We start from the raw sequence: 16,714 nt of genomic DNA, 5'->3' as shown, positions 1-16,714 counted from the left end.
CCAATATTTAAAATACCTATGGTATAGCTTTTAGAATCATAACAAAATGCAAGCCACCAGTACTACAAACTAACAGATGAATGGTGAGTGAATAGTAGTAGCCAACATTTAATGAGAGCTTACCATATGTCAAACACTGTGCTAAGTGCTTTAGATATGTTATTTCACTTAAGCTCTTTGAGAAAGAGTGTATCTTAGTCTCCTTATTTCACGTATGAAAAACCTAAGACAGATGGAGGTTGTAGTCGCAGTGATAGTATTTGAGGTAGCTAACATTTTTTAAGTGCTCCTTGTGAAGCAAGGAATGTGGCAAGAGCATCTCAAATATTATCTCATTTAATCCTTGTTGTTAATCCTTTAAAAAGTACTATGAATTAGTTATGACAATTTCATTCACTTTAGTATACTAGGGATTATAAACTGTATCATTTATTTGTGTGTTTTTCTAAGAAAACAGGAGAAATGACATTAAATTCACTTATCAATTACATAATTCACTCAAAATTTAGAAACACACCAATATAAAATTAACTTTGAGTTTTTAAGCCAAGCATATGAGATATTATTATTGCTATCTTGCATATAGAGAAACTAAGACTCAGTGAAGCTTACATGCCCAATTTTACACATACTACACCGATAGCAGGAGTCTTGGTGTGGTGCTGTGGGTTAATGCATTGGACTGCAAAGTTGGTTTGAACCACTAGGTCAGCACTTCAAGCTTTCTGCTGCTCCTTGGAAGACCTATACAATGTTGCTATGGGTTGGAACCAACTAGACAGCACTTGACAACAACAACAAACACCCATAGCAAGGAGCCCTGGTAATGCAGTAGATTATGAGCTGGGCTGCTAACCACAAGACCAATAATTCAAATCTACTAGCTGTTCTTCAGGAGAACAATGATTCTTTCTGCTCCAGTAAAGATTTATAGTCTCAGAAGCTCTATACAGGGTTGCTGTGAGTCAGAACTGATTCAGTAGCACACAATCACCACCACCACCACCACCAGTACATCCATAGCAAACTTGGGATTCAAACTCACATCTGTCTGGCATGAGATCTACATATATCTAGATTGGTCATAACTGTTAGAAAAAATATCCCATATTGATATTTGCTCTTTTTGGTACAGAAAAATCACAATTCCAAATATCTGTGAACTTATCAACCAAATGGGTTTGGAAAAGTAAAATGAACAGTGTATTATTGGGACTCTCTGTTGACCAATCAGCCTTTAAACACAAATTCTCCTAATTGGAAGATCATCGCATGAATAACTGGCTCAACTCTTTGTTTCTCTGGATGTCTTGGCTCTTTGCCTAATTGGATTATGACTTTTCTAAAATTTAACATCTATATTGTGACAAGGTTATTTCTTTACAAATATTTTAATGCCGCAGAAGAAGACTATTTGAGGAAATAAATCATAGTATTTGGGTGTACTTCCAGTCAGACCTCATCACTTCATTACACAGTCCAATTTCCTAGTTAGTCTTTCTCAGGCAGTGTTTCCTAGAGTTTACACAACTAATTCTTTTTTTTTAAGGGAATGATAATTAAAATAATAGTTTTTGTTATTAGGTGCCATCGAGTCAGCTCCCATTCATAGCAACCCTATGCACAACAAAATGGAACACTGCCTGGTTCTGTACCAGACCCCCAGCTGTTATATTTGGGTTTTCAAGAAATATGAAGTAATTAGGATTGTGGTCAATAGGTATATTTTTTGTTCTCTGTGACAATATAGAAGGTAGAATTTCTTATTATTTGTATGAATGTTGAAAACAAACATTCTTGCAATTATTTTTCTCTAGCAGATTGATAAGGGAAAAAGACTCAGTAGATTGTAATGCTGCAGGAAAAACTGGTTGCCATTGTGTTATAACTGAATAAACACAGGAAACATACCAAGAAAATCAGTCTTGATTTCCTCATACATACTGGGAAACAGAGAGAAGAAACATTTAAATAGGAGTTATGTAATCAAAAAGGAGCTATGGTAGTGTAGTGGTTACGAATCAGGCTGCTATCCTCAGGGTCAGTAGTTCAAAACTACCAGCTGTTCCATGGGAAAAAAGATGAGGCTTTCTGCTCCCATAAAGATTTGCACCCTCAGAAACCCTGTACAGGGTCGCTATGAGTCAGTCCCAACTCCATGGCATATAACCATCATTTTATGTATATATATGTATGTGTGTATATATATATACATACACATACATATATATACATATATACATATACGTATATATACACATATATACATATATACACATACATATATACATATACATATATATACATATATACATATATACACATATACATATATATACATATACATATATACATATACATATATACATATATATACATATACATATATACATACATATACATATACACATACACATACACACATATATATATATAATAAATAGGAGCCCTGGTGGTGGTGGTTATGTGCTGTGGAGTCAATTCCGACCCTGTACAGGGTTTCCAAGGCTGTAAATCTTTACAGGAACAGAAAACCTCATCTTTCTCCTGCGGAACAGCTGATAGTTTCAAACTGCTGAACCTGAGCTTCACAGCCCGATTTGTAACCACTACGCTACATAAACATATATATTGTAAAATCTTAAGAAAAGATACATATACACAGAGAGAGAGAGAGAACCCTGGTGTGGCACTGTAGTATAATCAAGCACTAGACAGCTAACCACAAGGTCAGCACTTCAAACTCACCAGTCACTCCTAGGAAACCCTATACAGGATTGCTATGAGGCATTACAGACTGTATGGCTCTTAAAAACAACAAATATTTGTGTGTATATATATGTATAATCTGTGGGATAATGCGTTGGACTGCGAAGTCAGTTTGAGCTGTAGGGTTGGTGTTTCAAGCTCACCAGCTGCTCGTCAGAAACCTTGTATAGGGATATTGTAGGTCAGAACCAATTCAATGACACTTTAATAACAACAACAATATGTATCTATGAGGGTGAATCAGACATTTTAATAACAACAACAATATGTATCTATGAGGGTGAATCAAAAAGTATTACTACAAAATCATAGAAACCTTTATTAAACAAAAGTATTATAATGTGAGGCTAATGTTTCTTATTAACATATTCTCCATCTAGATCTATAAACTTCTAAAGGTTCTGGCTGCGTAGTGGTTACGAATCGGACTGCTAACCTCAAGTTCAGCAGTTCAAAACTACCAGCTGTTCCGCGGGAGAAAGTTGAGGCTTTCTGCTCCTGTAAAGATTTACAGCCTCGGAAACCCTGTACAGGGTTGCTATGAGTTGGAACCAACTCCATGGCACTTATCAACAACAACCCTTCCCTGAAGAATTCTGCACTCTTCTATTTACGCATCATCAAAACAGCAATTTGAACTTTCTCAAGAGACTTTTCAGTGTTCTTTGAGTTTTGTGAAACACAAAGATGTCTGAAGGGGCAGGGTCAGAGCATTAGGTTGAATACCCTCCGGCTTCTCAATGAAATACTCCTAGGACAGCCCTTCCTGCCCTCAAAGAGAAATCAGGTACATCATAGTGATGAAGAAAAAAATCCTTGGCACAATCTTACTGGCCTTCTTCTCACCAATGCAGTTTTCATTGTCCTGAAAACTTCTTCATAATAAGTTCCCTTGATCATTCTATTCATCAAGATTCCTCCCTTTGGAGTCCCATGAAACAGTCACTATCACTTAAATTGACGTCTGTGCCCAACATATGCCCTTGGAAGCCACTGCTATGACTGGAGGTTTTCTGAAGGCACCTTAATGAAGCTAAAACATGTGTATTATTGAGAAAACTTGTCTGCAGCCTTCCAATGATAACAGAGATACATGTAAATACAGTAAAGAATAAAACCATGCATATATGTACTGAATCACTAATAACACTACTTTTTTTTTAGCTTAACCTCATATATATGGAAACCAGATAATTAGCCTATGAAGCATAGGAAGTGGAAGGAATCAAAACGACTTTTATTTGGGGGAACCAGGGATTCTATTTGTTTTACACTTGTTGATTTGGAAGCAAAAGTCTCCCATATGCTCATCAATTTCTTCCTTATGCCAGTGGAATTAATTCTTTCTCTGCTTCTTTTGTTACCTTTACCCCTTTGCTTAACCCTGAAGCGCCTTCCACTTTTCCTATGGAAAGCATCATCAGCTGTTAGCTACTATTAGCATGTGGTGCAATGCATCCATAAGGCCATCTCAAAGACCAGCTGTGGTGCATTTTGTAGGGAAACACTGCTCCAAATAATAAAAACTGAGATTTTGACTAAGCTCAAAAAATTTTAATTGTGGTTGAATAGTTTAAGTTTTACAAAGCCAACAAAGTTTTCAACTCTGACTCTTTAAATTGATTTCTGGAACATAAGTTCACTGGAGGTGGGAATTATTTTTCTGTGTCTGTACACCTACTCCTCCTCATTTATCAACTATCTTGTTATCTGAAATTTTTTTCGTATATGACTGTACTGAAACGTTTGCCATCCAACTATTTTGGACATCAACAATGTACACTTGGCAGTAACAAAGGCCCAGGAGTAGGCAAGAGTAATGCAGGCTGTGATGGTAAATGTTACGTGTCAACTTGGCTGCACTATGATTCTCAGTAGTTTGACAGTTCTGTGATGATGTAATTGGGTTGTTATGTAATCATGTAGCTACACAGTGATGCAGTTATCTTCCAGTCTGAGATCTGAGGTGGTCGTCCTCCTTTTTCACATAACACCTATTTTCACATAACAACCTGGTCTTTGAAACTTAAGCATACCAATATGTAAGGAGTAGATACACAGCATCTAGCTGGGAAAAAATAAATAAGTTACTACTTTGTTGAAGGTTTCCTGTTGTTACTGTGAGTTGTCATCAAGTCAGTTCTAACTCATGGTGACTTCATGTGTGCAGACTAGAACTGCTGTATAGGATTTTCTGGGCTGTAATCTTTAGAGATGCTGATCTTCAAATCAGTCTTCTTCAGTACTGCAGGGCACATTCTAATCACCAGTCTTTAGGTTACCAAATTAATACAAATCATTTTCACAACCTTTGTACCAAAATAATATATTTATTGGAACTAAAAGAAATTTAACTGTTGTTACTACTTTAATATTTTAACCTTTCAATACCAGGACAAATAAATTTAAAAAATTAAGTCACAAATAACAAGCATATTGGTAATGCTTCATATATGGCTTTATTCATAGGAATGACCACATAAAAGTAAAAACCTAATTGAACAAAAAATTTTTTTAAATCTTTAATTTTTTAAAATGTATATAATATGTTGTTGTTGTTGTTAAGTGCCATCAAGTTGGTTCTGACTCATAGTGACCCTCTCTAGGGTTTCCTAGGAGCAGCTGGTGAGTTTGAACTGCTGACCTTGTGGCTCAAACCAACCCTTTGGACCAGTGCTTTATCCCACAGCATTACACCAGGAATCCAGAAGTCCATTAGAGTGCTTTTTAAAAAAATAATTTTTATGTCATTGAATAAAAAAATTTAAGGTCAGGACTAAAATTAAAAAGTTTTAACAAAACTCAAGAGGATATCTTCCTAAATCATTTAAGCAGAGCAACAAAGTTTTGTGAACACTGCCCCACATAAAACAATAGTTTTTATTTGGACCAAGCATTTTAATGAACATAGGGAAGACCTCAGAAATGAATTCAAGGTGGAGAAGTCAGCTTAGAAGTTTATGGTGACTGATTTTTGAGATTTCAAAGGGGCAAACTTGATAGATTTTCTTGAAGTACACAGCGCAATCCTGGGAGTTTATTAACAAGTTTAAGAAAATTGAAAACTGTATTGGTGGAAAACAAAAAGTCCAGGTCAGCTACACTGAGGAAATTTTCTTCATCATTACAATGTACCTGCTCCATTTTCAAAGATGGCAAAGGCTGTATGTCCCATGTTCACCTTATAGCCCTGATCTTACCCATTCAGACTTCTCTTTGCTCCTAACGCTTAAAGAACATCAAAAAGAACTATGATGTGAGTCCGTTGATTATGCCAGAACTTCCATTTTGATGTAAAACTTGAAGACCACAGATACTTCAGAAATGGAAGCACCACCGGTAGCTGTATATAGACCTAGATGGAGGATATGTTGAGAAACAAAAGGTTCCCATTTTGATACTTTTGTTTAATAAAGGTTTGTCTGATTTTGTAGCACTTCCGTTTTACTTATCCACAAAGCTTCAAGTCACCACATGGAATTTATCGGGCTCTTTGCATGTACACAAGAAAACTGAAAGTACTCCTGTCAGAGTAGAATTGCCCCAGAGAGTCTCCAAGGCTGTACTACATTACATCTTTCTTTCACTGAGTTTGGTGGGTTCAAACCACTGATCCGGTTAGCAGCTGAATGCTTAACTCCTACTTCACTAGAGTTCCTTTTAATTCCTGTAGAATTATTGTTGTTGTTGTTGTTGTTAAGTGCCATTGAGTCGATTCCAACCCATAGCGACCCAGTATAGGGTTTCCAAGGAGCATTGTTAAGTGTTGTCAAATCAGCTGCTGTTGAATTTGAACTGCTGATCTCACAGTTCAAATCAACCTTGTGGTCCAGTGCTTTTCCTACAGCGCCACACCAGGACTTCTCCTACAAAGTAAGATTAATAAATTATGTATGCCATAGATATTGTTCGATTCTAACTCATAGCGACCCTATGCTGTTGTTGAGTGCCGTCGAGTCGATTCCGACCAATAGCAACCTTGCATAGGGTTTCCAAGGAGCAGCTGGTGAGCTTGAACCACTGACTTTGTAGTTCAAATGACTTTGCAGTCTGATGCATTAGCCCACAGTGCCACACCAGCACTCCATAGCGACCTTATAGTACAAAGTAAAACTGTCCTATAGGGCTTCCAAGGATATAACCTTTATGAAAGTATATTGTCACATCTTTTTGTCTTCAATTTATGTGTCTTTAAAGAATACAAGAAGATGCCGTTAGTACTGAAACCTTTAGTTAGTATTGAAACCTTTTCCCCACCCCTGGAGAAAAACGGGATTTCCCCTTGCTGGGGTCAAATAGAGTCCTGGTCTTTCATTGTAGGACAATACACTGGACCACATGGTCAGTTTGAAACCACAAGGTCTGAGGTTCAACCCAATAGTTGCTCCTTGGAAACCCTACACAGGGTTCCAATGAGTTGGAACCAACTCAGTGGCACTTAACAGCAACATGGGTCCATTGGAGTTCTGGTGTGGCACCGTAGGAAAAGCAAGTGACCTCAAGGTTGGTGTCAGCCTCAAGGTCAGTGGTTCAAACCCACCAGTTGCTTCTCAGAAACCCTATACAGTATTGCTAAGAGTCGGAATCGACTTGATGTTACTTAACAACAACAAGGGCCAATTTTAATAAATTAATTTTAATTAAAATTTTTACCTGAGTTTAATAACAGTCAAAGTAAACACTATTATCAATTGATAATAGGAATAATGTCACCATTGTCAACTATTTTATAGTTAGTCTCTTCATGTAATAATGTGATTGAATTCCTAAAAAATTCTTGGTTTCAAACTCTTAATGCTTATATGTTGTTTTTGTTGTTAGGTGCCATTGAGTTGGTACCGACCCATAGCGACCTTATGCACAGCAGAATAAAACACTGCCTGATCCTGGGCCAAACTCACTACGGTTGCCATGCTTGAGTCCATCAATGCTGCCACTTGGCCAATCCATCTCATTGGGGTCTTCCTCTTTTTCTCTGACCCTCCACGTACCAAACATGATATCCTTCTTCAGCAGCTGGTCCCTCCTGACAATATGTCCAAAGTATGAGAGATGAAGTTTGGCCGTCTTGGCCTCCAAGGAACACTCTGGCTGCACTTCTTCCAAAATGGATCTATTGATTCTTTTTGCAGCCCATGACACTTTCAATACTCTCTTCCAACACCATAACTCAAAAGCATTAATTCTTCTGCGATCTTCCTTATTCACTGTCCAGCTTTCGCATGCATATGAAGTTATTGAAAATACCATGGCTTGGGTCAGGCGCACCTTAGTCGTCAAGCCAACATCTTTGCTCTTCAACACATTAAAAAGGTCTTGTGCCACAGATTTGCCTGATGCAATATATCGTTTGATTTCTTGACTGCTGCTTCTGTGAGTGTTGATAGTTGATCCAAGAAGAATGAAGTCCTTGACAACTTCAAATTTTTCTCTGTGATAAGAATGTTGTTTCTTGGTCCAGTGGTGAGGATTTTTGCTTTCTTTACATTAAGATGTAATCCATACCAAAGGTTGTGCTCTTTGATCTTCATCAATAAATGTTTTAAATCCTCTTCACTTTCAGCTAGAAAGGTTGTATCATGTGCATATTACAGGTTGTTAATGAGTCTTCCTCCAATCCTGATGTCACATTTTTCTTTATATAATCCAGTTTCTCGGATTATTTGCTCAGCATTCAAGTTGAATAAGTATGGTGAAAGAATACAACCTTGTCACACACCTTTTTATATTTTAAAACATTCAGTGTTCCCATGTTCTGTTCGAAGAACTGCTTCTTGGTCTAGGTACAGATTCCTCATGATCACAATTAAGTGTTCCAGAATACTCATACTTCTCAATGTTGTCCATAGCTTGTCATGATCCACACAATTGAAAGCCTTTGCATAGTCAGTAAAGCACAGGTAAACATCTTTCTGATATTCTCTGCTTTCAGCCAAGATCCATCGGACATCAGCAATGATATCCCTCATTCCACGGCCTCTTCTGAATCTGGCTTGAACCTCTGGAAGTTATCTGTCAATGTATGATTGTAGCTGTTTCTGTATTACCTTTAGCAAAACTTTACTCGCATGGGGTATTAAAGAGATTGTCCGATAATTTCTGCATGCCATTGGGTCACCTTTCTTTGGAATGGGTACAAATATGGATCTCTTCCAGTCAGCCAAATAGTTGTCTTCCAAATTTCTTGGCATAGATGAGTGAGTGCCTCCTGTGCCGCCTCACTTTCTTGAAAGATTTCAATTTTTATTCCATCAATTCCTGGTGCCTTCTTCTTTGCCAATTCCTTCAATGCACTTCCTCCTTCAGTATCATTGGGTCTTGATCATATACTACCTCTTGAAATGGTTGAACATGAACCATTTCCTTTTGGTACAGTGACTCTGTGTATTCCTTCCATCTTCTTTTGGTGCTTTCTGCATCATTCAATAATTTGCCTAAAGAATCATTCAATAATGAAAGTTGAGGCTTGAATTTTTTCTTCAGTTCCCCCAGCTTGAGAAATGCTGCGTGTTTTCTTCCTTTTTTGTTTTCTGACTCCAGATTTTTACACATTTTGTTGTAATATTTGGCTTTATCTTCTCGAGCTGATCTTTGAAACTTTCTGTTCAGGTCTTGGACCTCCTCATTTCTTCCATTTGCTTTAGCATCTCTACGTTGAAGAGCAAGTTTCAGTGTCTCTTCTGACATCCATTTTGACCTTTTCCTTATTTCTTGTCTTCTCAATGAGTTTTTGCTTTGTTCATGTGTGATGTTCTTGATGTCATCCCACAACTCTTCTGGTCTTCAGTCTTTAGTGTTTAATGTATGAAATCTGTTCTTCAGATGATCTCTAAATTCAGGTGGGATATATTCAAGGTTATATTTTGACTCTCGTGGACTTGTTTTAGTTTTCTTCAGCCTCAGTTTGAATTTGCATCTGTGTAATTGATGGTCTGTTTCACAGTCTGCCCCTGGCCTTGTTTTGACTGATGATATGGAGCTTTTCCATCGTCTCTTCCCGCAGATGTAGTCAATTTGATTTCTGTCCCATCTGGTGAGGTTTCTTACACTGTCTAAAGAAGGTATTTGAAATGAAGAAATCATTGGTTTTTCAGAATTCTATCATGCATTCTGTAGCATCCCCAAGGCCATATTTTCCAACTACTGATCCTTCCTCTTTGCTCCCAAACTTTGCATTCCAATCATCAGTAATGATCAATAAATTTTGATACTAAACGTTTGTATAACAATGTTTCAAAATAAAATGCTAATGTTTTTGTTGTCAATTGCTGTCGAGTTGGTTCCAACCCATAGTGACCCCGTAAATGGTTTCCGAGGAGCAGCTGGTGATCTTGAACTGTTGAATTTGTGGTTCAAACTGACTTTGCAGTACAGTGCATTAATCCACATCATCACACCAGGACTCCAAAATGCTAATAGTGTTGCTGTAATCTCAAAGCCCCATGGTCATAAACACAAATTATTTACCCAGCTTTTTCTGTGGCCTTGGGAGTTATATTGATCTCAGCATTAGAGAATAGTAGATAATTATTCTTTCATGAAAACAATGTATTGATAAGTACAGTTATTTATTTTATTGTTGCTTTTTTTTTTTTTAACAGGATGTCACTTTACTATTGAATTTAGATGTACATAGCACAGTGACAACATTCATTTATTTTTTTCTTACTTATGTTGCAGCAAACATGTACATAAATAAGAAAATAATTTACTTATGGTCACAAATAGGATGTTTAAGATGATTTTGAATGACTCAACATGATGTGTATGTAGATGAATAATTTAATTCTGGTCAGAAATAGAACTTTAAAATTATTTAAATTAACTTTCTTTTTTATAGGATCAATTTCAAGCAATAACAATGATAATTTTTGTTAAACTTGCATTTGTTTGTGTTATGATAGAAGCTGTTTTCATGTCCACATATTCTTCCTGTGACCTCAAGAGACTTTTAAAAAATAATGTGTTCTTTGTTTAAGAATTACTTTAAAGAAATATACTTGGTTGACTTAGAAGATATTTGGGACCTAAAGCAAAACTAAAAGCAGTCGTATAAGTAGTATCACCCCTGAGTCTGTAATAAGTGTGTGAAGAATGATTTAAGACCCCTTTTTCAATATGAGATGACAATATGAAAAATGTAGACTGACTGGCAGTATACTGCGAAGGCACACATCGAAGGGGGTCCTAGGCCTTCTGCTGTCTAGTTCAAGCTCCCAAACACGGAAACCACAGAGAGTTAATGATAATTGAGATCATATGTTTCTTATCAATGCTTCCTCAAGAAAAGCAGCTTAAGGGAAAATTCATAAATACGTGTCTTGACCACAGTCTACCAATCCCCTTCCGCATTGGAGCCTTTAACTAATTTGTTGACTTAATTACCCAAGGCACAGGAAGGTTAAACAGAGTGATAATCTGATTTTCCCTGATTGCTGATCATTGCAGAAAGTGGTCTGTAGGACGCAAAAATAAACCTAGAACCTTAGGCTATGTAAAATGGAGAGGTGAGGCAATTATCCAGATAATTCAGGCAAAGTTGACTGTTTATAGTAATCAAATTATCTGGATAAGTACTCAACCTCCACTTTTTGACCTGAACAGTGGTTTTAATCATGTCATTTGGTCTGATTAAATGGACTATTCTTTATATCTGAGTAGAGTGTGAATGATTTATGTCTGATAGTCAAATTCAGTGGGAAAAATACCTGATACAGTATACTATAAAATATCATTCTCTATGATGTAAATAACATTTTGTCCAGCTAAAGATTGACTCCATGTCTTTAAATAATTAGAAGATATGATACCTCAGAAAGAAACTAACATATGGGGTGGGGGGAAACAGATGTACTGTGGTTGACTCTAAAATGCAAGCCAGTATGAAAAGTGAACTAAATTGAAGTTATTATGGCAAAGGCAAGTTTATCCCATACCATATTAATTGGAAACCTGTTTTCTGATGGTCTTTAACTGGCAAGAGGTAATAGATAGAAAAGAAAAATCTAGAAGCGTGGCCCTGTTGGTTAACGTGCTGGCCCGCAAGGTCAGTTTGAACAGCAAGGTTGGAGGTTCAAGTTCAACACATAGTACGCACAAACCTTATTATAGGGTCTCTATGAGTCGGAACTGATTTGACAGCGCTTAACAACAACCCCAGCAAACAGTATATAGTAAAACTATTCTTTAAATAGAAGAAATCAAAACAGCAACTCTCTTTTCCCCATCACTTATAAAAATAATACTTGTTTATCTTGGTGGATGGAGTCCTGGTGTGGCACTGTGGGTTAATGTGCTGGACTGCAAAGTCAGTTTAAACCACAAGGTAGGCAGTTTAACCTTACCAGTTGTTCCTTGGAAACCCTATACAGGGTCACTAAGGGACGGAGCCAACTCAAGGCACTTAACAACATCTTGGTGGTGGTTATGTGCTTAGGAGTCAGTCCCGTCACATAGCTTATATGAATACAACATGAATCCAAACAGTTTTTAGATACTCAGGTTGTTTTCATTTTATTACAAACATTGTGGTATTGACTATCCTTATATATGCATCTTTGCATAATTGGTTGATTCCCCCCCCCCCAGATTAAATTTCTAGAAATAAAATTTCCGGGTCAACAGAAATGCACGTTCATATAGTCTTCGATAATACTGGCCATCTAACTGCCATACATTTTATACCATGGGTCAGTGGCACAAACTGCATAAAAAAGCTTCTGTTTCCCCCAGTATGTCATGACTAAAGGGCAATGTTCTTTTAGGTTTTTCAATCTAATATGTAAAAAAGTCAGTTTTAGCTATTTTTCTAAAAATGAATATTTTTCATAATTTATCTTCCATTTGCATTTATTCTGTTTGAATTATTTATTCATATATTTGCACTGCTTTCTATTAAGATTTTAATTATTTTACGTATATAAAAGCTTATGATCACTATAAGATATCAGTGTTTTAGCTCTGGTAATTTTCTTAAAAGTAATGAATGGTCTCTGTTTTAGAGAAATAAGAGAGTGAACAGAGAGTTCGTACATAAACTCTCTCTTCTTACACACAGCTTCCCCTGTTCCTGACATCTTGTGTTAGTATGATACCTCTGTTACAATTGCTCTGGTTAGGTGCTGTCGAGTAGGCGCCAACTCACAGCAACCCTATGCACAACAGAAGAACCATTGCTCAGTCCTGTGCTTTCCTCACAGTAGTTATTTATGTTTGAGCCACTTGCTGCTGTCACTGTACCACCCCATTTCACTGGGCGTCTTCCTCTTTTTTGCAGAAAATCTACTTTACCAAACATGATTATCTTTCCCCAGGAGCTGATCCCTCCTGATAACATTCCTGAAGTATGAGAAACAAATAAAGTCCAGCCACCCAGCCATTCCAGAGTACTTCTTCCAAGACAGATTTGATAGAATCAGTGATCCTATAGATACATTGTTGTTAAGTGCAATCTATTTGGTTCTGACCCTGTGTAAGGTTTCTGAGGAGCACTTGGTGGGTTTGAACCACTGACCTTGTGGTTCAAGCTGACCTTGCAGTCCCGCGCTCATCCTGCAGCGCCACACCAGGACATACTACAAGTGGGTAGCTTTAACAAACAGACCTTTGCTTTCTTACAGTTGTTGTTGTTGTTAAGTGTCGTCGAGTCGGTTCCAACCCATAGCGACCCTGTATAGGGTTTTCTAGGAGAAGCTGGTGATCTTGAACTGCTGACCTTGCAGTTCAAACGGCTTTGCAGTTTGCCGCATTAACCCATAGCGCCACACCAGGACTCCTTCTTAGGAGGCTAAAAGTCCGAATTCAGGGTGCCAGCTAGAGGTGAAGGTCCTTATAAATTTGGAACTTCTGTACCTGGTAAATCTTCACTTGGCTAGGTATCTCTCTTTTCCTGTCTTTGCTTGCTGATTTAATCTCTTTTCTATCTAAAAAAAGATTTACTTAAAACACCTTAAATAGTACTGCCTCTTTGCTGTAACAAAGAAAATTCATTCTTAAATGGAGTATAATCATGGCGGTGAAGTTCTGGTGTGGCGTTGTGTGTTAATCCTCCAGACTGCAAAGCCATTTCAACTGAAAGATTGACGGTTCAAGCTCACCAGCGTCTCCTCGGCAACTCTATACAGGGTCGCTATGGGTCGGAACTGACTCGACAGCACTTAACAACAACAACAACAATCATAGGGGTTAGGATTAATAGAATATATTTTTGCAGGGAGGGGTAACACAGTTGAAACCATAGAGATTCTCTTGACAATAGTTTTTATGGAGCGGAAGTTTTCATTTTAATAAAGTCTACTTTACTAATTTTTTTCTTTCACTGATTGTATTTCGAAAAATCCTCACCAAACATAGGCCATCTGGATTTTGTTTTATTTTATCTGCTAGAATCTTTATAATTTTTTTTTTTTCATTTTACAGTCAGGTCTATGATCATTTTGAGGTGATTTTGTTAAAAGGCAGAAGGTCAGTGTCCAGATCCTTTTTTTCTTTTTTGGCCTGTGTACCTCATTTAAGGATTCCTGGTATGTCTGCATAGGATCAGCACTGGACTGCAAACAAGGTTGGCAGTTCAAACCCACCATCTGCTCCTCATTCACCCTATACAGGGCCACAATGAATCAGAACCAACTCGACTGCGCTTAACAGTAACAACATCTCATTTAAAAGACTATTGTTTCACTACTGAACTGCCTTTCCTCTTTTGTGAAATTCAGTTGGCTATACTGTGGCACAGTGAGATAAGCATTGGGCTGCTAACCACAAGGCCAACTGTTGAAACCTCTCAGCTGCTCAACAAGAAATGGGTGAGTGTGTCTGCTCCTGTACATATGTGCAGTCCCTGAATCACTATGGAGTCCATATAGTCGGTAAGTGTCAGAATTGGTGCAAAGGCAGTAGAGTTCATTAATAGGAATTTCTTACATAAAAACTTTGCAGAAGGCTAATGACAACAAATTGATGGCAACCCGGGGAGGGAGTGTTCTGAAGGAAAGTTCTGAAGAGAAAACAGATATGTGAAATGATTAATAAAATACGTGGTTTGAGGGGAATAAAATAGTGCATGACAAAAATAATTATCCAGTAAATTAAATGAAAGCATTAAGAAACTTTAAAGGCGTTCCGGTGGTATACTGGGTTACAGGTTGGGCTGCTAACTGCAAGGTCAGTGGTTCAAATTCACCAGCTGTTCCTGGTAAGGAGAAAGATGAGGCATTCTACTCCTTTAAAGATTTCCAGTCTCAGAAACCTGAAACAGAGTTGCTATGAGTTGGAACCTACTCTAAGACACACGCCACCACCCACTATCATAAGCAACTTGAAGGACAAGAAATTGTTGATTCAAATAGGATAGACATTCAAGAAAAAAAGCAAAACAACTGATAAAGAAGGAGCCTGAGAGCAAGCAGCAGCCTATAGAATGGAAACATCCTCAACTGCTGACCAAGAAAAAGTTTGAAAGTTAACCATCGGGCAGAAAATTGATATTTACAGTTTTGTGGGATTCTCAAGAGCCAGTATTGTACCACTTTCAGAAAAGAGGTTCAGCTGTTAACAGAGCAATGCTCACTGAATAGCTGAACCTGAACTTTGGATTCAACACAGAGGACCTTGTGATCTTGTATAACAATGCACCTCTGCTCACCTCTGCCCACACTGTTGACACTACAAAATTTGAATAATAGTTGAATTCACTGGTCTTCCTTGTAGGTGAATGGATATTATCTTATCACAGACAGCATTATACATCAGGCTAATGTTCTTTTTGAAGATGAATGTGACACATTTCTTTTCAATTTGTTATTTCTGGCATAGTAAACCATGTGATCATCAAATTTAAAAAGACCAATACCAGTCCAGTTCAGCTCACTAATGCCTAGGATAGTGATGTTTATGCATTCCATTTCATTTTTCACAACTTTCAATTTTCCTAGAGTCATACAACATACATTCCTGTTCCAATTATCAGTGGATGTTTGCAGCTGCTGCTCCTCATTCTGAGTAGTGCTCCATGAACAAATGAAGGTTCTGAAAGCTTTACTCTATTTGCATCATCACTGTCAGTTCTATTTTGAGGAGGCAGCTCCTCCCCAGATGTATTTTGAATGCCTTCCAACCTGAGGGGTTTGTCTTTTGACACTATAGCTGATGATATTCTTGTGCTACTTGTCGTGTTTCAACATTCCATATTCTGTGCTATCTGACAGTGTATAAATGCTATTCCTAAGACATTTAATGGCTAAATATTTGGAAGTAGGACTTCTTTCCTTCTTCTGAGTCTATCTTAGTCTGGAAGTTCACCTGAAACCTGTCCATCATGGATGACCCACCCTGCTGGCATTCAAAATACCAGTGATATAGCTTCCAGAATCACAGCAACACAAAAGCTACCACAGTGTGACAAACAGTACAAATTACAGCCAAGAAAATCCTATTGAGCAGTTATGTACTTGAATTTTTGGTTGCTGTAACTCAGAATGGGCTTGATGGCAGTTAACAACAATTGATGAAGCCTAAAAAGAAAAAATACATATATATTAAACACTGCCACTGGAAATAGTCTCTTTTGATTGGTCCAGCAGGTGTGAAATAGATTTATAAATATGGAACTGTAATTGAAACACATCATTTGACCCAACTTGCTAGTTTGTTTTCATAGTGATAACAGTGTAAATGCTAAGGAGCTCTAGTAGCGTAGTGGTTATGAATTGGGCTGCTAAACTCAAGGTCAGCAGCTAGAAACTACCAGCTGTTCCATAGGAGAAAGATGAGACTTTCCGCTCCCGTAAAGATTTACAGTCTCAGAAACCCTATACAGGATTCCTATGAGATGGAACCTACTTGAAGGCACTTAACAACAACAATAGCAACAACATAAATGTTTACATTATGGTTCAAATAGACCTTTAGCAATTCCCATTTTTTTCTTTCTCATTTTTCCCATCAA

At 37.5% G+C, this 16,714-nt stretch overlaps 1 pseudogene; it reads left to right on the top strand.

The window, feature by feature from the left end:
- The window catches only part of LOC102833045, a 31,085-nt pseudogene that overhangs the window by 12,863 nt on the left and 1,508 nt on the right, over positions 1-16,714 (top strand).

This window comes from Chrysochloris asiatica, unplaced genomic scaffold (assembly GCF_000296735.1).
Source record: "Chrysochloris asiatica unplaced genomic scaffold, ChrAsi1.0 scaffold00003, whole genome shotgun sequence".
Lineage (NCBI taxonomy): Eukaryota > Metazoa > Chordata > Mammalia > Afrosoricida > Chrysochloridae > Chrysochloris > Chrysochloris asiatica.
Note: the sequence above shows the minus strand (reverse complement) of the source record. Positions and strands in the feature narration are given on the sequence as shown.